The sequence below is a fragment of the Urocitellus parryii genome, chromosome 9 (assembly GCF_045843805.1).
Source record: "Urocitellus parryii isolate mUroPar1 chromosome 9, mUroPar1.hap1, whole genome shotgun sequence".
NCBI classification, from domain to species: Eukaryota; Metazoa; Chordata; class Mammalia; order Rodentia; family Sciuridae; genus Urocitellus; species Urocitellus parryii.
The window spans coordinates 36,728,225-36,752,088 of NC_135539.1; the positions used below are offsets into that span (position 1 = coordinate 36,728,225).

The 23,864-nt window shown below is 42.6% G+C and overlaps 1 long non-coding RNA gene across 3 annotated transcripts in view; it reads right to left on the reverse strand.

Moving 5' to 3' along the window:
• Positions 1-1,818: 1,818 nt before the first annotated feature.
• The window catches only part of LOC144256833 (uncharacterized), a 98,807-nt gene continuing 76,761 nt past the window's right edge, over positions 1,819-23,864 (reverse strand). For 2 of the 3 annotated variants that reach the window (XR_013344274.1, XR_013344273.1), the window contains 5 exons: positions 17,703-17,765; positions 5,773-5,831; positions 5,098-5,184; positions 4,155-4,323; positions 1,819-2,774 (listed from right to left, as the gene is read on the reverse strand). This is a non-coding gene — a long non-coding RNA (uncharacterized LOC144256833). The remainder of the gene's footprint in view (positions 2,775-4,154; positions 4,324-5,097; positions 5,185-5,772; positions 5,832-17,702; positions 17,766-23,864) is intronic. The other variant, XR_013344275.1, reaches the window with a different exon arrangement.

Below are 23,864 nucleotides of genomic sequence, written 5' to 3' on the forward strand. Positions count from 1 at the left end.
GAGTTTCCTGGCAGTGACTTCTGAAGGGCACCTCTCACACAGTGATCAGGAGCACAAAACCAGTCTGGAGACCCTGACGCTGCCTGGTGCCACCCTCACGCTGTGTAGTTGATGTCATGATTTCCCCCGTCTCTATCCACACCCCTTTCCTTGTCTTCTTTCCTGGACACTCACCTCCACTCTATAGTAAGTACCCACAGGGCAAGACCTGAGTTTGATTTATTGCTCTGCTCATCCCACTCCTACCAAATGCTTAGTGAAATTCCTGTAAGAACTCAGGACACTGAAACCAAGGTCAGCTTCCTAGGTAGGTCATATACATCCATGTCCTCTGAAGATGCTGCATCCTGAGGACATGACAGCTTTCATTCAGACCCTTCTAGACCTCCAGCCATATGCCTTTTCTGTTAGCTGGTCCCAATCTGTGTCCTTTTTTACATGACAAATCAGTAATTATAGGATTGTGCTCTCCTAGCCTCAGTGATATACTATAGAGGATTATATAGTAGGTCATTGGATGTATACGACCAATCTGGGAAGATCATCTCCAGCCATGTGCCTCTTTTAGCTGGTGCCAATTTGTGTCCTTTTTGACAAGATAAAACAGTAAATGTAGGCTTTATGCTCTCCTAACCTCAGTGAGATGTTATAGAGAGTTATACAAAATAGGATCATGGGAATCCCCAATTATGCACCACTGATTAGAAGTGCCAGTGGTCTGGGAATCCCAGAGCTTACAGCTGTTTTCTGAAGACAAGGCAGCATAGAGGGGGCCCTCAACCTGTGTCAGTGAGCTCCATGCAATTGATAAGCATCAGAATTGTATTGCACAGTCTCTGTCTTTAATGACGTCTTCCTTCATGGAATTTTACCTCTTCAGTTGCTCCACTCACCCAACCACCATTCCTCTTTTAACACATTCAACCAGCCTTAAGCTCATTCCATGTTGGTACTTCCCAGCCTCTTCACATCATCTCCACTTGCCTCTCTAACCCCACATCACATCTCATCACTGGCTCTGTTGCCACCTCTCTCTCTCTCTCTTTTTTTAATGGTGCTGGGGATTGAACCCAGGGCCTTGTGTATGCAAGGCAAGCACTCTACCAACTGAGCTATATCCCCAGCCCTGTTGCAACCTGTCTTTAGCTTTGTTTTTCTTCTTGCTGATACCTGCTTCTTTCCATAGCTGCTCCTATATTCTATGAAGCTCCCATCTCCCAAGATGCTTGTCTGCAGTCATTCAGTGCCCACGCTGTTAGCTCTTTCCTCTCTGTGCCTATCTATTTGCCAGCTCAAGCTCTTCCTATCATCTCATTCTTCTCACAACTTGACCTAGTACCTTCATTTCCCTTCACGAGTTTCTATTTCAACAAGATCCTTTGGATTTCCTTCTGTTATGTAAAACTAGAAACAGGTTCTGGAAAAGATTCCCATTGTGACTCCAGTATCAAAGTCTACCATTCCCTGTGTGTCCCTATCCTTGGACCATTACCAGGAAGGCATCTCCTGTTGAGATGCCTCTCCTTGATTTTGCATTTAAGATTGTTATACAGCTCTCCTAGAATTTTCTTTCACTCTTCCTGTGTTGTCTCTCTCGATGTCCTCCCTGTGCTTCCTGCTTCCGTCTCTAGTTAGAAAGTTCTGCAACCTTCTCTCTTGTTTTCCAAGATGAAAAATAATTGAAGTGTTTTCCTCCACAGGTAAGAAATTTGGTCAATTAACAACAACCCTGTTAAACAACAGTATCATTTGACAAAAACCAAACAATGCAGAATGACATGATCATATAAATCATTAATGTAAGAAGATTTTCAACTTTATTCAGTTTCCACACAATGCACCATGCTACGCTCTTCCAAACCACATAGCACAAAACAAAAGCACATAGCACATGTGGTCTCCTACAATACATACTTTAAAACGACAGAAAAACATGTCAAGGCAAGTTAAATAACAGCAGCTCAATTTTCACAATTATGATGATGGAACATCAAATAAAAACTTCATATTTATAAGACTATGGGGTAATACCACTGAGATATAAAATTAATAGATAAAATAGATAAAAGATTAAAAATTACCAGGAAATGTTTATGAACATAAACCTACTATAACACTCATCATAAAACTAATAAGGAAAAACAATTTTCCAAACAATATCTATCTCAAGACTCTTTAAAATAAACATAGTTCAAAATAAATAACATTTATTGTATTTACTAAAACTGTGACAATCCAATAAAAAAATCATCTCCATGCTTGGTATCCTTAAGGGATAAGTGACCCAAGATGAATTAAAAGAAGAGGTAAAAAGAGAATTTACAGGGGGAGAGAGATATTCATAGCTAAATGATATTAACTTTAGACCAAGATCAACCATTCATCAAAGCTGAATGGGGCCCAATTGCTGTGGGTTAAGGATTTTTACACATCCTGTGTGATAAACTGTTCTCTCCCAGGTCTGGCTGAGTAGCCTCAGAGCACCCAGCACACCTCTAGGGGGTCATCTGTGTGGTTGGGGTTTGAGACCATGAAGCTGACTTGGAGATTCAGGCTGTTTCACCTCTACAGAGGTGGCTGTGGGTGGAGGTGGACAGGACTGGATCAAGAAGTTAGGTCCTTGAGCATCCTAAATAGACAATCGGTGACTCTGTCATCAGTCCAGGGATGCAGAGTTTTGTCCCTCCCCTCAGTCCTCCACAGTTCCAGGACTTCTAGGCAATGAGGGTGCGATCCCGGCCCCACACCCAGAGCTCCGGATCATAAGCTTGAATCTGGAAAGAAAAGAGCCCCCACCAAAGCTGATGACTTTACAGGATATTGAGGGTTTTGAAGTTATGGTTAATTTATTTTTCCACTCCTTAAAATTACTTCACCTTGATTTGGACTTTCTAGTCACCATGATTCAACAGTCTGCAAATATCTAAAACTACAATGTTGAGAGGCTTGATTCTATTAACTAAGTTCTGTCAGCTACAAAGGAGGTGACATAGCAAGGTGTAATTATTAGATTTATTTAGCCTGGTGACAAATGAAGTAGCCATATATGGATGTCACAACATTATATCAGCTATTACTAACATGGACGATACTTATGAGGACATATTATATATAATATAAGGCATGGGACATCATATTTTCAGCTTTCTTTCAAATAAAAATTGAATAAACTTTCCTATTTTATATTAGATAAGTAAATTATGCTAGCTGTGTAGAAAATTTTGTAAATGCTTTGGCAGATACAATCCTTTGCGTGTCCCATCTAATAAAATTTTAAAAGTTGTATTTATTAAGAGACAAGCTTTATCATTGTCTCTGATTTGAGTAGAATAATGGTTTAATGTTAGTGATGTTTCTGTTTGGGTCCATCAAAACAACTTAGTTACATAGTTAGATGCATCTTTAATCATTGAAACCCTAGTACAGTTTCTACATAATTATAAGCCTGGCATACATAGTTTTGGATGATTTTTGTTTAAAACAAAAGAGTTCATCCCAGAGTTTGAGACAAATAATTAAACTAATTCTGGTTAGCTCCAAAGTATTAATTAATTGTCCAAATATTCTACAAATGAAAAAATATTTCACCATAAAATGTTACACTTTGTGAATAATTTTAATCTGGTATAAAGATTCCTTTCATCTCATTTATCCACTTTCTTTAAAATAAATCATAATTTACAATTGTTAGATGTATCTATACATAAATACATATTAAAGACCAAAGATATATGTCTAAAAATCTCTTAAATCTGCTGGAATTTATACTACAGAAAAGTCACTTAAATCTGCTTAAAACTATACTTCCCTTATTGCATAGAAATTGGACTTGGCTTTACATTTTGAATATACTTTACTTTTTCTTCAGATATGAAATTCATTTTCTTGAATTGGGACTTTCTTTTATTGAATCTCTTATGTATATCTGGTAAATTTTCACGAAGTTTTTGTTAGATGTTATACAGTAAATTGTGATACACGTTTGGTTCACTAACCAAAAAAACAAAACTGAAGAGTGGCTGGGGAGTCCTTCCCTCCATGCATAACCTCCACAGCTTTCTCCTCCCCAGAGCCCACCTGCAGCCACCCACCTTCCTGTGTCTCTCCAGTCAGCCCATCCCTCTCCCTCCACAAGCACACACAGCACCACCCACCTCCTCACACTCCTCCCTGGAAACCCGAGTGTTCCAGCCCATGGAGCAGATGAACTGATAGCGCAGTTTGTGGAACAGGGGACGCTGGGCATAGCTCTTCCCATAGAGGAAATGAAAGATGTCTTGTTTAGGAGCCTGGTTGTCCTCCTCCAAGTCACTCGCCAGGTAGCTGCGGAAAGAAACCAGGTTGTTCCTCAGAGGCACAATCAGGAAGGACCTCCCCTTGGAGTCAGCTTCCCAAAATGGACTCCCAGAGGACCATCTTCAGACAGGACTGCACCAGCCCTATTAAGTGTTACGGAGGACCACACCTTGGTCCAGAGATCTCTGCCAGACACACACCTTCTGAAGGACTCCAGCCTTTTTCTAGAAAGCATTGAGCAACAAAGTTGTGGGAGAGGCCTTAGGGGTGGTTGGACCCATCTTGGAAGGATTTTCAGGGGGTGTGTAGAAAGAGCCACAAATGTGAGAAGACTCCTGTATGAAGAACCAGAGGGGACCACCCTACACTGGACCTGTGCCAGGCTGGGAACTGGGCATCTGTCTTGGAAATCCAGTGGCAGAAGACAACAATGCTGGTGTAGTTACAGGAAGGAAGAGCAGTCAGATGTGGCTGCACCTTCAGTCTCTTTGCCAGGAACATAATGCTTCCTTCACTCCTTTTAAGTGAGCTTCATGTTTCCTTTGGTTTTCTTTAATTTTTTAAATCTGGCCTTAATGAAGCTCATGTGTTTGTTTTGACTAAGAGAAGTGTGAAAAACAACCATACTACAATGCTATAATTTCTTGTACACAGGAGGGTCTTGGGTAAGCTGGAGAACAGGAGGTCCCAAGAGCAAACAGGACAAAGAGGCTAAAGATAAACTATAGGTTAGTGCCCCTCTGTCCCATTCTACCCTCCCAAGTAATGAATCCTGATTAATGAAGGAGACCAAATACTCACAGGGCCAGAAAGAAAGTGGATTCGTTGGTACTGCCAGGAGAAGAGGCCAGCCCGGCTAAAATAAGCTATGATCATAGACAGGAGGTACTGATGGAGAGAGAGGAAAGACAGAGAGAGAGGTCATATCCTGGAAGAGGAGGAAAGGGAAAAGAAGAATGGAGGTCTGGGGTAGAGAGGGCTCCTAGGAGAAGGTAGCTGAGTAAGGAGACCTGCTTCTTTGGGGAAGGACAGGAAGGATCAAGGTCAATTGGAGCAGTCGGGGAGAGAAGGCCTAGGTGTGCACTGGAGGGCCAGATCTCAGGGGACCTTTTGAGGAAAGGCATGTAGGTCAGCTGGGCGAAGAGGGTCTTGGGTAAGCTGGAGAATGGGGGGTCCCAAGGAGAGCAAAGAGGAGAGGAGCCCAGAAACTCAGGTGACAACAAGCAAAAGGGGGTAGCCATGCAAGACTGTGGACTTGGGCTTGAAGCCCAAAGCACCCCAAGAAGAAGCAAGGTCCACCTCTCTGCAAGAAACTGCTAGGTCCTGAAGGGAGATGTGACAAGCCACAAAGGAGCCAGGACTTGGCACATTTTGTTGGCTCTATGTGGAGGCAGAGGGAAGGACCATGGGCTAGAAATCCCTCCTCATCCAGGCTGTGCTGGAGCAGGAACACTGCTCAGTGGAGAACAACCTCACCTTGTCAGACACCCTCAGGTTCTTGTCCCAGGCCAGGAATCTTTTGACAACAGGATCCTCTGTGAACAGAACACTGATGTCAGTTGGGAACCAGAAGAGGCTTCAATGGGAGATAGAGAGCAGAGAGGAGAACAGGACCTCCCTTGGAGAAGGTGTGGGATTGTTGCCCAATAGAGGTGGATAGGAAGAGATCAGGAACATTCCTGGGAAAGTTGCTTGGACCTGAGACTCCCCCAGGGAAACAACTGAGTGAGTGTTTGTGTAACAGAAAGGTATCTGTATGAATAAGAGCTTCTAGTAAACTGTGGGGGCCCATCATCCCCCCAAAATACACCACCTTACATCCAGAGTTATTAGGTCATTTCTCATTTGGTAGTTACAACAGCGTGAACATGGTCCTGTTAACCACCTCTCAGGGAGGATGAAATGCATTACAGCCACAATGTCTGCAATCAGTGAGGACAATTGGAACCAAGCTCTGTGATCCCAAGCTGGGACCTTTTCATTTCTAATATAAGCATCCATCTTCTAAGAGTCTCTGAGGGCAGATGGGTTCTGAGTCCTCTGAATGAGTAGATCAGAGATAGCAGGGCTCTTTGTGAAAAGTGCAGTGGCTGTAAGTTTACCCTTTGTTTAACTCACACCATGATGCTTGCCAGTTACTTCACATTTGAACTAACTTTGTGACAAACATCACTAACATCAACACCAAGAACCAGGAGACCAGGTGCCGGATCCCTGGCCAATCCTCTCATTTGTCCCCATAGTGCCTGCTCCTAACTTGGTTGCCTCCACGTGGTTGAAATAAAATCTTTGCTTCATCCTCTGCCCAAGTTCAAACTCTACTGTGTTCTGTGTAAGATGCTGTCCTGAAGCTAGTATTTCTTAACCCCCTGTGGTTCTGAAAAACTTCCTTGACCATGAACTTGACAGGGAAAAGTCTGAATATATAAGAGGAGAGCTTCGTCCAGAAGTAATAAGTCAGTGGGCAGCATATATTCAGAAGTGAGTTCTGACCATAAGCCATTTTATTGTGAGCAAACTGTAATGAAAATAGAGTTAATGAGAGTATCTTCATTGTGGAATATGTGAACAGTTGCATGGAATATCCTACTGTGTCATATTCACATTGTTGTAAATAAATATCCATGCTTGGTATCGTTAGGGAAGAATGATCCAAATGAATGAAAAGTGTAAAAAGGCAATTAATTTATGTGGAGAGAGGGAAACTCATGGCTAAGAATTATTCACTTTAGACCGAAAACAACTTTTCATCACTGCTGACATTTGGGCCTAATTCTCTGAGTTAAGGATTTCTAGCACATCTAGACAAACTGTTCTCTCTCAGGTCTGGCCAAGCACCCTCATAGCACCCAGCACATCTCTAGGAGGTCATCTGTGTGGTTGTGGTTTTGAGGCTATGAAGCTGCCTGGGAGATTCAGGCTGTGTATGCATGGCTATGGTGTTGCATGGTGTGCAAAAGGTGGCTGTGGTGTTACATGGTGTGCAGAAGGTGGCTATGGGTGGGAGGTGACAGGAGGGCATCCAGCAGCTGGGTCCTTTGGATCTCCTAAATAGATAATGAATGACCCTGTCAGCAGGCCAGGGATACAGAATTTTGTACCTTCCCTCAGGCCGATGACCATAGGCCTCCATGGTTCCAGAACTTCTAGGGCATGAGAGTGTGATCTCAGTGCAAACCCAGAGCTCTGGATCATAGCTTGAATCTGGAAAGAAAAGGAGCTACCACAAAAGGAGATGGATGACCAGAAAGACCCTCCCTCCTTATTCAGCCTCCAGAGCATTCTCCCCAGATCCCACCTGCAACTACTCGCTTTCCCATGTCTGTCCTATCCAGCCCATCCCTCTCTACAAGCACACACGGCTGCACCCACCTCCAGTTGCCATGTCTCCTTAGGTACCAATTCTGTCCTTTCTGCTTAGGGACACTACTGCCTTGCCCAGCTGTTCTCCTGCTCTGTGGCTTGGAGACTCCTCCTCTGGCCAGTGAGCTGTTCTTTCTTTGGTCTGGCTTCTCTCAGCAATTTAAATTTCTAATGATTGACATTTCTTATCTTTTTCCCTCTTTTTGAATTTGTTTCAGAGGGGACAATAAGTCTGGACCCTGTGAATTCCATGTTGGGTAGAAGTGGCAAAAGTTCACCTTTGGCACTCATTCTTTTCCCCCAGGGTTTCACTAGTTCTTTGGATCATGATGGGGAACTTATCAAGGTACAGGAGCATTGACTTTCTAAAGTACAAGTGAAGGTGAAAGGAGAAGACTCAGCCACGTGAGCCTGCCAAGGCAGAGGTGGGCAGAGCTTCCTTGGAAGCCTTCTATTCACACGGACCCCAAGGCTGAGCAAGGGGTTGTCACTCACCAGGATTGCAGCCTGGTTCAGAGGGTCTCTCTCATTGGAGGACTCAAGACCTGCTACAGCCCTTCCCTCTAAGGCCCTGATCATACCTCACCTCCCCACAAAAATATTTCTTCTTTATTTCCTACTGTAGTGATTTTGATTTCTTTGGGATCCCTATTGCCTTGTCCAACCAGAAGTTTCCAAAACTAAAATTATAACAGTGAAAACATTGTCATTCCCATTCAATTAGAATCTGTGGGGATAGGCCCAAGCACCTGGGCTGTAGTGTTTCTCTATGCGACTTTATGCTGAAACGCTGGTCCTTGCAAAGCATTTCTGTTCACTCTGCCATCTCTCTAGTATAACTGTCATTGTTGTATCAGACAGCATCCATAGGAGGAAAAGAGAAGTGGAGATGTAACAGTGGATTCTAGGCAAAACCTAAGAATTTACTTTAGTTTGGAAAATATATCAACATATAGTAAGACCAGCACTGCCTACTTGTAGCCAAAATAATCAAGGCTTTTCATGGTTCACAACAGAAAATTTAGCTGGAACAGAATTTTGATACTTTTGCATAATCATGAATCACTTCAGTATTAGATAAGGTCTTAGCAAATGTCATTGTGGGAAACCAGAGTACAGTTACTAAGAAGCTAAGATAGCTCTGATGTTCTGGGCAATATAATCTTATGGGACCACAAATGGAGGCATGGGCTGTCCCTGACTGAAACATCATGTGGCATGTGAGTGCATCAGAAAGCTGTCCACTAGAAGAGTGTGTGAACTTCTTGGTTGTTATGGGTGGACCCAACCAGCTCTATTGGTCACAGTTATCATGAATGGAAACTGGATAAACAGAGCATCCTGGCAATGGTCTTCTACTGTAATAGGACCTGCTTCCTGACCAGCACCACCTTTCACATCAGGGAGAGACTTAGAGGGCAGCTCGGGCCTGTGAAGAAGAAGCTAAGGAACATGCAGGTCTCTTGGAAAGCCTCTGGGACCTCATCCAACTGTGAACATTTATGATTGCCTAATATGGTGGACACTTACTATGCCAGCAAGTTGGATGAACTAAGTTCACTTCATTCGTATTTGGTATGGGTACATTAGAGTCATGGAAGAGATCAAACTACAAAGCATACAGACGTGCCTGTGCCTAAGGTCTAATAGTATATTAAAAGAAAGACTTTAGAGCCCAACTGTGGAAGCAATCCAAAGCCAGTCAATGGATGAATGGATGAATGGACAAAAGATGGAGTCTATCCTCAAATTCAACTATTAGCCCTAAAACGGAAATGCTGACACATTTCCACCAATATAGGAGCTTAAGATCAGTGCACAAATCAGCCAGACATAGGGACAAATACTCTTGAGTTCACACTATGCAAGACAGACGAGGCACCAAGAATTGTTAAATTCATAGAAAGTAGAATGATGGTCGGCAGGAGCTGTGGGAAGAGAAGCAGGGAGTTTGTGTTTCAAGGCTGCAAAACCTTGTAGGGGTGATTAAAAAAAATAAAGCTCTAGAGATAGGAATGTGGTAGTGACTGCACAAGGAAAACCTACAGTCACGCTTCACATGACAAAATTTTAGCCAATGATGGACCAATACATCACATATATGAAAGGGCTCCATCACATGATATTCTACAGTGATGTCACAGCCATAGGTGTAAGCGCACTGTATGCAGTGAGTGCACAATGATGAAATCAACGAAACACATCTGGGAAAAAAACCTCCCTCACAAGAGATACAGGTTGTACTTAATGCTGCTGAATTCTACACTTCACAATGGTCACATGTTTTGTTTTGAATATATATTTATTCACAAATTTTGGTGAGAGAGGGAGACAAAGAATGACTCAGTTATAAAGGTAGAAAGCAGAGGCCTAAGTTAGGAGGTTGGTGAGCAACTCACCAGTTCCTTCAGGTACCATGCACTTTCCCCAGGAGAAAACAATGTCTGGAATTACAGAACTTTCCTGTTGTTGTTGTTGTTGTTTTGTATATGTGACATTTTTCTTTAAGCTACATAGTGGTAGTGAAATATGTGTGTCACGACCCATGCTGGGAATCCCAAATTTGCTAAGCAAGTGAGATTAATTGGAATTGAGAGGCAGAGTTTTAGTTGACATATAAACTCCCCAAATTATAGACACCATGTGAAGAGTGTGTGAGCACATGCAGTTTTGTATTATAGATCCTCAAAATGCCTCCCAAACTCAAGGATGGCTTAGGATGTGACCTCAGGACAGATTCCTGAAGACAGTAAAGGCCAGTGACATTTAGCAGAATAGCTTTGAAAACCACGGGTTTTCATTTTTCAGCTGACAATTCAATGTACCTGGTCTTTTGTGTATATTTATTATCTTCCTCTTGAGAGGACTTATCATTTCTATTCTCCCTAAGTTTCCTTGATATTCTTCTCCCTCTTGGCCAGACTGAGCTCTGAAATGGTAATGTGCAGAGAGGAAGGGACAGACTCCAGGAGCCCTTGGCACACATGGGACAAGTTTCTCCTCAGGACTGATCATTGCTGATTTCTCCCCTATCTGGAGAGGCACATATTCAACCAGATTGCAGAAGGGTTTGCACAGATCGGAGTCTAGGTTTTGTGGAAGAGAAGCAAGTTTGGGAGAACTCACGACCACTTGTCAACTGTCTGCCAAGCCTGAGGACCAGAATTCCCAGCCTAGCACCTCAGGGTACTGCCTGGAGGTAGTGGTGGATGACAAAGTTACAGGACCATCCGATGAAGGAGCTGGAGCGAGAACAGATTTGAGACCGTGACTGGCATGGAAGAAAGGATAGAGAAGTCAGGAAAGGTGGACTAAGGAAGCCCAGTTTTGAAGGAGGACTGGACAGGATGTGGGTCAAAGAAGTCCACGTAGAAGGTCAATCTGCGGAGAGAGGAACTGGGTTTGGAGATATGATCCAAACAGAGGAAAGGGATAGAGGGGATGTAAGCAGGGTCACTCCCCCCAAAAGAGAAGGTTTGTATAATGAGGATAAATTTTTTAAAATGGGGAGATGGGACCATGGAAAGGCGAATCAAGGGCAGATGGTTATCAGCAAAGGTAAAATGGCTGAGGAGAAAGGAAGAGTTGACTGGTTTGGGTTTTCTGGTGGTGGACTGGGCTTAGTGGTGAAAGGCACCTTTACTTGGGTTTCTTTACTCAGCCTCACCTGCCGCCTCAGTCATCCTGCCAGAAGAAGCAAATGGGTGACCCCTGGATTCAAAGAAGATGAATAGATCTGCCAGAGTTTTCTGACTTGATCCAGAGTGTAGAACCCAGGATTCAGACTGTCTTCTGTCCAGAAAAGAAAAGAGGTGTTGTCTTCAGATTCAGAAGTGGAGGTGGAAATTGTCAGGGTTTTGACTTGACCTGGAGGGTAGGACTCCCAGCCTTCATACTGTCCTCTGTCCAAAAGAGGAAAGAGGAGTCGTCATCTGATTCTGAGGAGGAGGTGGAAGTGGAGTTGTCAGTTTTGTGATGACTCCACTGAAGAGGTAGATCCCAGTCTTCAGAACCAGTCCTGTAACATGAAGTGGAAATAGAAGCAGTCATCAGATCCAGAGAAGCTGGAAGTGGATCTGTCCAAGTTTTCTGACTCCATACAGAGGGTAGAACTTGGGCTTCAACTTCAGTGCTCTGGCCAGAAGAAGAGGAAGTGGTCATCAGATTCTGAGGAGGATCTAGAGGATCTGGACCTTGAGCCTAAGCACCTCTGGGTTGTGGAGACACTGTGGGCTGAAGACGAAGCTGAAGAGACAGCGTGTGTACTCAGTGCTACCAGAGCACCGTGAGGTCTTCACCAGGCTGATAGGCAGGGAGACCTCAGTTAGTTCCTTCCAGTGCTTTTTACACTAAACAGGAGCAGGCGTATGGGGAGACAGTTGGGGGTTAGGGTAGGGATCAGGCACCTGGGCTCCTGGGTCATGATGCTGACATGTTAGTGATGTTTGTGTCATGGTTAATTCTGATGAAATAACTGACAGGGACCACAGTGTGAATTAACTCCAGAGTGCTATTCTCTAGCTGTGCTCTGCTCTACCAGCAGAATCACCTCAAGTCCTTGCTATGAAGCAGAATTCTGGGCCTGACCTTGGGTGTATGAAATGATTTTTGGAGTAGGGGTCAATAAAGTCTGAGGATCAGAACCAAAAATGAGAGCTGGGGTTGTGGCTCAGTGACAGAGCACTCGCCTGGCATTTGTGAGGTACTGGGTTTGATCCTCAGCACCACATAAAAATAAAATAAACATACTGTGTCCATCTACAACTAAAAAAAAAAATGGAACTGAAAATGATGGTTCAGGGTGTCAAGAGTAAAGGTTGAGATAAAATTGGGATTCTAAATTGGTCTAAGCTCTAGTTAGAACTTACTCACCTTCATGTCTGAGAATTGCACCCATGAAGTCAAACAACCTCTCCTCTTTCTTCCAGATCATTGGATGAGGAATGTGGTGCATTTTCAGCAGGATATCTCAGGGGACACTGAGAGAGTCATGAGGAAGAGGGGCCTCTTGGACAGATAATCCAGGATCACCCAGAGCCACATAGTTACTGTATCAGGCTCATGGGAGCTGGGGGTACACAAGTCCATGAAGGAATGATGAGAAACCAGGGTTCTTTCTCGTTCCATTCATTCCTCAGACATCCCTAAATTTTAGTGTCCTGAATTCAGCTTTTCCCCTGTGGTATTGATATCAAGGTCCTTTTTTATATATACTTAGGTGCCACAGTATTGGACCATTTGAAGGTGTCATGTAGTGACTAAGAATGAAATGGAATTACTTTCAAAACATTTGAACCAGAGGACTAGCGTAGATAATTTTACTACATATCATGAATTTCATTGGTTTATTTTGAACAAGATGGCCATAAAATTATTACTGTCTTTTAATAGTCTTGAGACAGTTGTTATTTTGAAAACATGCTGTTCCTAATAAATTTTCTAATGGGTGTTAAAAGAGTTTTTTTATAGGTACATAGATATTTTCACTTTTAAGAGAGGTTTTCATCTTTTCAGCTATCATACTTACGTATCTACTATGTTTCCAGATCAGTGGTAATACCCCAAATTCTGAACAATATAAATGTTAATGTTTAGTCCTCATTATTGAGTTGTGAAGATTGAGCTGCCATTCTTTAATGTGCCTTGACCCTTGACACATCTGTCATTTTAAGTTTTTTTTTAAGAGAGAGAGAGAGAGAATTTTAATATTTATTTATTTTAGTTTTCGGCAGACACAACATCTTTGTTTGTATGTGGTGCTGAGGATCGAACCCGGGCCACACATATGCCAGGCGAGTGTGCTACCGCTTGAGCCACATCCCCAGCCCATACATCTGTCATTTTAAAGAGGGTGTAGGGGCTGGTGCTGCAGCTCAGTAGTAGAGCACCTGCCTTGCATGTGTGAGGCCCTGGGTTTGATCCTCAGTACCACATAAAAATGAATAAATAAAGATATTGTGTCCATCTACAACTAAATAAATATATACATTTTTTTTTTAAAAAAGAGAGTGTGTATTTTAACAGTTCATGTGCTGGGCTGGAGATATAGCTCAGTTGGTAGAGTGCTTGCCTTGCATGCACAAGGCTTTGGGTTCAATCCCCAGCACCACCCCAAAAAAAAAAAAGTTCATGTGGTATGTGCTTTGAAAGAACATAGCATATTTCTTGGGGAAAATTAATAAAGATGAATGTCTTTGCACTTTTATGATGTATGGGATCATGTCAGTCTAGACTGCTTCTTTGCTGTCAAATGACACTGTTATATCACAGGGTTCCAGGTAATTGACCAAATTTCTTTCTTGTGGAAAAAAAAATCTTCAAGTGCTTTTCATGTTGGAAAACAACAGAGAAGGTGGCAGATCTTAAGCTGGAGATTAGAAGCAGGAAATATAGGAAGGCAACTCAGGAGGAGTACAAAGAAGAAAGAAAATTATTTTTTTAAAAAATATTTTATTTACATTTTAGTTTTCGGCAGACACAACATCTTTGTTTGTATGTGGTATTGAGGACGGAACCCGGGCCGCACCCATGCCAGGAGAGAGCGCTGCCACTTGAGCCACATCCCCAGCCCCAAGAAAGAAAATTCTAAGGGAACTGTGTAAAAATCCTAAATCTGAAATCAAGGAGAAGTGTCTTGAAGGAGGATGCCTTCCTGGTAATGGTCCAAGGAGGGGGACACACAGGGGAAGATAGAGTTTGTTAGTTGAGTCATTATTAGAGTCTTTTCCACAACCTCTAATTCCAGTTTTACATAACAGAAGGTTGTGAGGAAATAGAAACACACGAAGGAAAATGAAGGGAATGGAGCAGGTTCTAAGAAGAATGAGGTGAGAGGAAGAACGCTCTAAACAGATAGGCACAGAGAGGAAAGAGATAACTAGTGCAGTCACAACAACTGTAGAAAGACATCTTGGGAGATGGGAGCACCAGGGAATGTGGGAGCAGTTGAGGAAAGAAGCAGGTGAAGCAACGTATCATCCAGAAGTAAAACAAAGCTAAAGAGAGGTGGCAACAGAGCCAGCGATGAGATGTGAATGGGTTAGAGAGAGAGAGAGAACAATGCTTCGGGGCTTGTAAGGATGACATTTGGAGCTTAAAACTAGATGGATACATTAAGAGGGGGATGGTGGTTGAGGGAGTGGAGCAATTGAAGTGGGAAAAGTTGCATGAAGAGAGAAGCCACTGAAAACAGGCACTGTTGTTGGGTGTGGTGATGCAAGCTTGTAATCACAGTGGTTTGGAAGTCTGAGGCAGTAGGATTGGAAGTTCAAGGACAGCGTCAGCAATTTACTGAGTCCTTGTCTCAAAAAAATAAAGAGGGCTAGGGGTATGACTCAGTGGCAGAGCACCTCTGGGTTCAGTCTCTAATAAGAACAACCAGCAACAACAATAAACCAGATGGACACTATGCAAAGCAATGCTGATGCCGACAAACTGCACTGAGGTGAAGTGCTACAGATTGAGGCCACAGGCCTCACTATACTGCCCACACTTCAGACACTAGCTGCAACCTCTGGGTTTCCAAGACCACTCATGCCATCCCAGAACTGTCCTCAAGTCCAGGCTAACATGTCCCAGATCTCAAGTTCAGCATGCCTGAAATCCAATTGCTATCACTCTGCAGTATTGACCACATCACCAAAGTAATAAGCAAGCCAGGTGACACATGTTCTACTTATATATTTCATTTCAGGAAAGCCCACAGCCTGCTACAAGAGGTATCAGCAATAGCATGACTTGGTTGTTCCCAGTTTCCAGCAGGCAACCCTGAATTTCTTTTCTCCACATTAAAGAAACACCATCCTGAGAAGGGACAGCTAGCTCACCTGGAAACTGATTTTTAATGTGCATCTTCTGAATTCACAAAAACTCCCACCAGCACTATAATTGCTTCCTTTTAGTATCATCACCTCTACAATAAGATGATGATGGTCCCAATCACATACTGTACCATCAGCAGGAAGCAGGGGCTCCGTGGAAAGCACTTAATGCAGTTTTGTGAATACCACACTTACCAGTGGTGTCTATTCCTGGCTTATCACTTTCCAAATTAGTTCAGCAAATAAAACACAAGTAAGTCAAAGATTTTCCTTCTCCCCGGGCTCATCTCCAATCTTATTCCTCCCATCAAAACAAAACAATCCTCTTTTGACCTTAACTCCCTCCACATCTACTGACTAATTCTTCTTTTCCCATTGGGTCAACATTTGTTTAAAAATTTGTACACAGATGAAATCCAATTCTTTCACTCTCTTTTAAACCCCTCCAGATCCAGCTAAACAAATCCTCAAGGAGTCCCAGGACTGAATCCCATGGCCAATTCTGTCCTTGGGCTTGACTATGAACAGTTGATACAGTTCCTCCTCCAACCCCCAGATCTTTTAATTTCCTTAGCTCCTGAAACTTCATGCCTCTGGTCCTCATTCTGGCCTCACTACCAGTCCCAGCCAGTCTTACCTTCTGTAGCACTTTGCACATGGAAGAGTCCTGGGCTCACCCCCTTACCCAACACAGCTTTCCATGCTGACTTCCAGTGCAGGCTGTCCACTGAAGTTCCAACACAAGCCCTGCCCTTTTGCTATCTCTGCTTTACCTCATGCTAACAGCGCCAATTCAAAATGGTAAAACCCAATTCTGGCTTTTTCTTAAATTTGATTTTTCACCATCTCCCACTCCCAGTTTAATTATAACCTAGTTTTCTTGGTCACTCAGGGAGCCTCTGAAGAGCTTTCCACATGGGGGCAGCATGATCAAATTATGGTTTTAGGAGAAATGCTCAAGGCAGAAAATGCACTTGAGCCAGTGAAGGAAAGAAGTAGTAGAGAATGGGAGTTTCTGCAAGAGTCCAAAGAAACAAAAACAACCCCCAAAACTGTAATAATGGTAACAAGGAGAGAGAGTAAGAGGAAAGGATAACTTTGAATATAACACCAGCAAACTTTAGCAACTGCCTGTGACAACAGCAAATGGAAGAGCTTAGAAGGATCCCACTTTTCTGGACAGGCTCATAGGCTGCCTCAATGAACAAATAGGGGCAAGAGCAGAAGGCATAGACAGACCAACAAAAACGATTTGGGATCTATTGTATTTATTAGCTTGAGGTGTCCTCTGGACATACCCCAGGGAGAGGCTCAGTAGCTGGCTGGACAGAGGCATCTGATCCCCGTGGGGGATTGACATAGACTTGGGGTTAAAAGCACAGGACAGTGAGATCAGACAGGAGTAAGGAGGGTCGTGAGCTAACGGCAGAAGAACTCCTCAGATTCACAAAGAGGTCAACAAGACAAATGTGGGACAGAAAATTACAGGGGAGACTGCAAAGTGTCTAAGACAACGATGGGCAATTAGCCCTGGGTGTGCATGTTAGAAATACCCAGTGTACATTAGGTCACGGGCAGTCTTCACTAGAACAGGATGAGGGAAGTGGTAGGCACAGAATAGAGACCGTGGGAGGCAGGATAAAATGGGAATGGGAAATGAGGACCCCTCTGCCAGGGATTTCTACTGCACTGTCTGCTGTGCAAGCCAGACCAACCTGCAGAAAGAACTTCTTAGACTCACTTAAGAGAGGCCATTCCTCCAGCAGATCCAGGCCTTATCCTTGCACAGAGCAACAAAATCAATGTTTTAGTCACCACAAAGATCATGGATGCTGAGTCCTTCCTGGGCATTATGCTGTCTACCCAGAGGACAGACAAGTAAGGTATCAGTGGCAGTGGCTTGTTGGTTGTTATTTAGGAAGGCGATTCCTAATCACATCAAAGAAATATTTAAAATCCAAAAGAAAGGAACATTCTCACGGTCAAGTCAAGGAATGTATAATATTAATAATTACTTGCTATGAATGCCAAAAAATAGGAGACACACATGTACTCTGGTTTTAGGGATGCTTTAAGGATCATGCTGTCTACACACATGAACAGGACAAAGTCATTGGTTGTTGATCACTATACTGTTTTGAACATATTTTAGACTATTTATTTGCCTCCTAAGGAATACTGTAAGCAAAAGTAGAGAATAAACACATGAATAGAAAAACTCACCAGGGATTTACTCATTCTCTGCTGCTCTTGGAAAACATGGAAGATGTGGAAGCAGGTGCAGACCTGGGGATTGAAAATGCAAGCAGTGTGGTTATGAGTCATCTGGCCTGCCGTGGCAGGGATCTACTGCATAAAAACCTACCCAGAAACCTCCCAGGACACCTGCTGGGAGGCTGTCCCATTAGGCCTTCCCCACCCACATGTTTGTAGGGGTGAACAAGTGGGTGTGAGTCTCATGGTGAATGAACTTCAAATCCAAATGAAAACATCTGCCATCATTTAAATGTCAGCTAAAAAAGGAATTCTGCTCTACAGCACTCATCTGTTTTCTAATTATAGAAACTTTGGCTCTGGTGAAAGGAGTATTTTTTAAAATATTTCTTTTAGTTGTAGATAGACAAAATGCCTTTATTTTGTTTATTTATTTTTATGTGGTGCTGAGGATCGAACCCAGTGCCTCATACTTAGGAGGCAAGCAGCTCTGCCACTGAGCCACAGTCCCAGCCAGAAAGGGGTATTTTATTAGGAAACTTACTGTGACTTAAATGTAATACAGGGGAAGGCATACTGGCCGGAAAGTGCCCACAAACCAACCGGAGACCTTGGAGAACCACTCCCATCTCAGACCCAACGTCTTCCTCCATCAAAGGAGGCAGAAAGAGACTTTTCCTTCACTAAGCTGCATGACTCTGCAAGGACAGGCCTCAGCGGAAGTCAGTCAAAGAACTGAGGTGCAGATGGAGGCTGTCGCACACTGGGAGACACTGGAGCTCCCGAGGAAGAAGGGAGAAGGAGCAAGAACGGAGGAGAGAGGCAGAAGTCTCACGGAGGACAGGAGGACAGTGTCCCCTCCTCCCCAGCACCCGGTGGCCTTACAGATGTACCCACGGAGCACCTAAGGCAGCGCAGCTCGTCCTGCCAGCAACCCGACCCCATCCTGAAGCCAGTAAACCCTGTCCTGCTTCACGCCATAACGTCCCACCACGCGGTTCCTGCACCCACTACCTGCACCTGCTGGGATTGCGCAGCTATGGCCCTTCAGGGGTCAGGGATGACAGGGGCGAAGGTTTCTGCAGCTGGTCGTTGCTTCTCTGGACGGATCTGGGTGCAGATGATTCGGAGGGCCGTTACGGGTCCAGAGGAGAACTAGCGGTTCCTGGGGCCGTTATTGCTCCTGAGGGGGCCGAGGGTGGACGCTAACAGATGCCACTGCTGCTCCCAGGCCTCAGACCTCCCCTCGCCAAACAGGTGTGCTCCAAGGGCCGAGGCCGCGCCTCCCTCCAGGTCCCAGATCCTCCTGCTCAACTCAGCATCCTGAGTCATGCCGGCTGCCCAGGGAGCCAGCCCTGCCACCCTCCGCCCAGGCTCCTCTCTTATATTGTGGTTTTGTTTTTTGTTTTTACTGAGCTCTTACATGACTTATCTGGTGTTACCATCCGAAATAAATATTTCATTAAATACAGAATGAATTGTCTCTCTTACAAATTGACCTCTTGAACATCCCATGTGGAGGTTTGTTTTTCATTGGGCAGCAAAAGCTCTATAGGACAGCAAACATTTCACGCCACAATCTGTCAAACTTTATGTATTTTGTGGAAAAAAATTTAATTCTGGATTCCAGATTTTGCCATTGTATTGATTTGTGATATTGTTTTGATTTATGTAAAAATATGTGAATCGAAAGTATATGACTTTGGGGCTGGGGCTGGGGCTTAGTGATAGAGTGGATGCCTAGCATGTGGGGGGCACTGAGTTCAATCCTCAGCACCACATAGAAACAAATAAATAAACAGAGGTATTGTGTCCATCTAAAACTGAAAAAAAATTTTAAATGTTTATGACTTAGTTTTTATGTGATACATCATCAATATAAAAGTGTTGAACACTAACAGTGCTTACCACAAGGAGGATGTAGTATTTTTGTTTCCTGCATTAAAATGTCTGGAGGAAGGGAGCCAGATGCGTTGTATGTTCATTTAGTGTGGGTCATAATGTCTTTATAAATTGGCAGTATAACTGCATAGTTTAACCCTCATTTTATTTTCCCCTCTTGCTTCATGGTTTTTGCTTTGTGTAGCAGTCTGTCTTCCCAGCATCCTAGTCTTGGTTTAGTGGCTGTGGTCTGTCTCCTCTTCCTTCTGAGTGTGAAGGAAAGGTGAGAATTCAGCGGCAGTAGGTCCAGCAGACTTTGCTGCCCAGACTGAGGAGTGGGTGGGCTGAGTGGGGCTCATACCTGTCTTTGCACATGTAAATCAGACAAGCTGGGGTCACTCACCACAGAGCACCATGCACGGAACAAGAACTGGAACCTCAGCATGTCAAGCCACCTGTAGTCATTATTCCCATGTAAAAATAAAATTGTCTAAGAAGTCAAAACCATTTCATGGTGAGCCAGAATGACATCTAATTAAAGAAGGGTGCCTGAGCTGGAGTGCAGGACTCGGCCAAGTCCTCCTGTGTTAGAAACAAAGGCCTTGCCTGTGTGACTTCCTTTATGAAGCCCTGTTTCAGTTATTTTCATTTCATTTCTTTTTTTTTTCCAGTAAACATTTCTTTAATCTTTAGATTTCTTTTTATAAGAACCCAGTTCAACACGTCTGTAATTCAACAATATAAAGAGAACACAAATAGCAAAAAAGCCACCTTTGCTTCCTCTTAATATAACCCTTATTAGCTTGAGGTAGGACTTATTTCTCTGAAGATTCTTTTTTTTTTCTTTTTTTCTTTTTTTTTTATTGGTCGTTCATAACATTACATAGTTCTTAATACATCATATTTCACAGTTTGATTCAAGTGGATTATGAACTCCCGCTTTTACCCCGTATACAAATTGCTGTATCACATCAGTTACCCTTCCATTGATTGACATATTGCCTTTCTAGTGTCTGATGTATTCTGCTGTCTGTCCTATTGTCTACTATCCCCCCTCCCCTCCCCTCCCCTCCCCTCCCCTCCCCTTTTCTCTCTCTACCCCTTCTCCTGTAAATCATTTCTTCCATTTGTATTCTCTTGTCTTACCCCTCCTTTCCTCTTATATGACATTTTGTATAACCCTGAGGATCGCCTTCCATTTCCATGCAATTTCCCTTCTCACTCCCTTTCCCTCCCACCTCTCATCCCTGTTTACTGTAAATATTCTTCTCAAGCTCTTCGTCCCTACCCTGTCCTTGTTTACACCCCTTATATCAAAGGAGTCATTTGGTATTTGTTTTTTAAAGATTGACTAGCTTCACTTAGCATAATCTGCTCTAATGCCATCCATTTCCCTCCAAATTCTATGATTTTGTCATTTTTTAATACAGAGTAATACTCCATAGTGTATAAATGCCACATTTTTTTTTATCCATTCATCTATTGAAGGGCATCTAGTCTGGTTCCACAGTCTTGCTATCGTGAATTGAGCTGCTATGAACATCGATGTAGCAGTGTCCCTGTAGCATGCTCTTGTTAGGGCTTTAGGGAATAGACCGAGAAGGGGAATAGCTGGGTCAAATGGTGGTTCCATTCCCAGCTTTCCGAGAAATCTCCATACTGCTTTCCAAATTGGCTGCACCAATTTGCAGTCCCACCAGCAATGAACAAGAGTGCCCTTTTCCCCGCATCCTCTCCAGCACTTATTGTTGTTTGACTTCCTAATGGCTGCCAGTCTTACTGGAGTGAGATGGTATCTTAGGGTAGTTTTGATTTGCATTTCTCTGACTGCTAGCAATGGTGAGCATTGTTTCATGTACTTGTTGATTGATTGTATGTCCTCCTCTGAGAAGTGTCTGTTCAGGTCCTTGGCCCATTTATTGATTGGGTTATTTGTTATCTTATTGTCTAATTTTTTGAGTTCTTTGTATATTCTGGTTATTAGGGCTCTATCTGAAGTGTGTGGAGTAAAGATTTGTTCCCAGGATGTAGGCTCCCTGTTTATCTCTCTTATTGTTTCTTTTGCTGAGAAAAAACTTTTTAGTTTGAGTAAGTCCCATTTGTTGATTCTATTTGTTAACTCTAGTGCTATGGGTGTCCTATTGAGGAATTTGGAGCCCGATCCCACAGCGTGTAGATCATAACCAACTTTTTCTTCTATCAGATGCCGTGTCTCTGATTTAATATCAAGCTCCTTGATCCATTTTGAGTTAACTTTTGTGCACGGCGAGAGATAGGGATTCAGATTCATTTTGGTGCAAATGGATTTCCAGTTTTCCCAGCACCATTTGTTGAAGATGCTATCCTTCCTCCATTGCATGCTTTTAGCCCCTTTATCAAATATAAGATAGTTGTAGTTTTGTGGATTGGTTACTGTGTCCTCTATTCTGTACCATTGGTCCACCCGCCTGTTTTGGTACCAGTACCATGCTGTTTTTGTTACTATTGCTCTGTAGTATAGTTTGAAGTCTGGTATCGCTATACCGCCTGATTCACACTTCCTGCTTAGTATTGTTTTTGCTATTCTGGGTCTTTTATTATTCCATATGAATTTCATGATTCTTTTATCTATTTCTACAAGATATGCTGTTGGGATTTTGATTGGCATTGCATTGAACTTATAGAGAACTTTTGGTAATATCGCCATTTTGATGATGTTAGTTCTGCCTATCCATGAGCAGGGTATGTTTTTCCATCTTCTAAGGTCTTCTTCTATGTCTTTCTTTAGGGTTCTGTAATTTTCATTGTATAAATCTTTCACCTCTTTTGTTAGGTTGATTCCCAAGTATTTTATTTTTTGGGGGGATATTGTGAATGGAGTAGTTGTCCTCATTTCCGTTTCAGAGGATTTGTCGCTGATATACAGGAATGCCTTTGATTTATGCGTGTTGATCTTCTATCCTGCCACTTTGCTGAATTCATTTATTAGCTCTAATAGCTTCTTTGTAGACCCTTTTGGGTCTGCTAGGTATAGAATCATATCATCTGCAAATAGTGATAATTTAAGTTCTTCTTTTCCTATTTTTATGCCTTTAATTTCTTTTGACTGTCTAATTGCTCTGGCCAGTGTTTCGAGGACTATGTTGAACAGAAGTGGTGAGAGAGGGCATCCCTGTCTTGTACCAGATCTTAGAGGGAATGCCTTCAATTTTTCTCCATTCAGAATGATGCTGGCCTGTGGCTTATCATAGATTGCTTTTACAATGTTGAGGTATGATCCTGTTATCCCTAATTTTTCTAGCGTTTTGAACATAAAGGGATGCTGTACTTTGTCGAATGCTTTTTCTGCATCTATTGAGATGATCATATGGTTCTTATTTTTAAGTCTATTGATGTGGTGAATAACATTTATTGATTTCCGTATATTAAACCAGCCTTGCATCCCAGGGATGAATCCTACTTGATCATGATGTATAATTTTTTTGATATGTAATTGAATCCGATTCGCCAGAATTTTATTGAGGATTTTTGCGTCAAGGTTCATTAGAGATATTGGTCTGTAGTTTTCCTTCTTTGATGTGTCTTTGTCTGGTTTCGGAATCAGGGTGATGTTGGCCTCGTAGAATGAATTTGGAAGTTCTCCCTCTTTTTCTATTTCCTGAAATAGCTTGAAAAGTATTGGTGTTAGTTCCTCTTTAAAGGTTTTGTAAAACTCTGCTGTATACCCATCCGGTCCTGGGCTTTTCTTAGTTGGTAGTCTTTTGATGGTTTCTTCTATTTCCTCTATTGTTATTGGTCTGTTTAGGTTGTCTATATCCTCCTGGCTCAATCTGGGCAGATCATAGGACTCAAGGAATTTATCTATGCCTTCACTATCTTCTATTTTATTGGAGTATAAGGATTCAAAGTAATTTCTGATTATCTTCTGTATTTCTGAAGTGTCTGTTGTGATATTGCCTTTTTCATCCCGTATGCTAGTAATTTGGGTTCTCTCTCTTCTTCTCTTCGTTAGCATGGCTAAGGGTCTGTCAATTTTATTTATTTTTTCAAAGAACCAGCTTTTAGTTTTGTCAATTTTTTCAATTGTTTCTTTTGTTTCAATTTCATTAATTTCAGCTCTGATTTTAATTATTTCTTGCCTTCTACTTCTTTTGCTGTTGTTTTGCTCTTCTTTTTCTAGGATTTTGAGATGAAGTATGAGATCATTTATTTGTTGTTTTTTCTTTTTTTGAGGAATGAACTCCAAGCAATGAATTTTCCTCTTAGAACTGCTTTCAATGTGTCCCATAGATTCCGATATGTTGTGTCTGT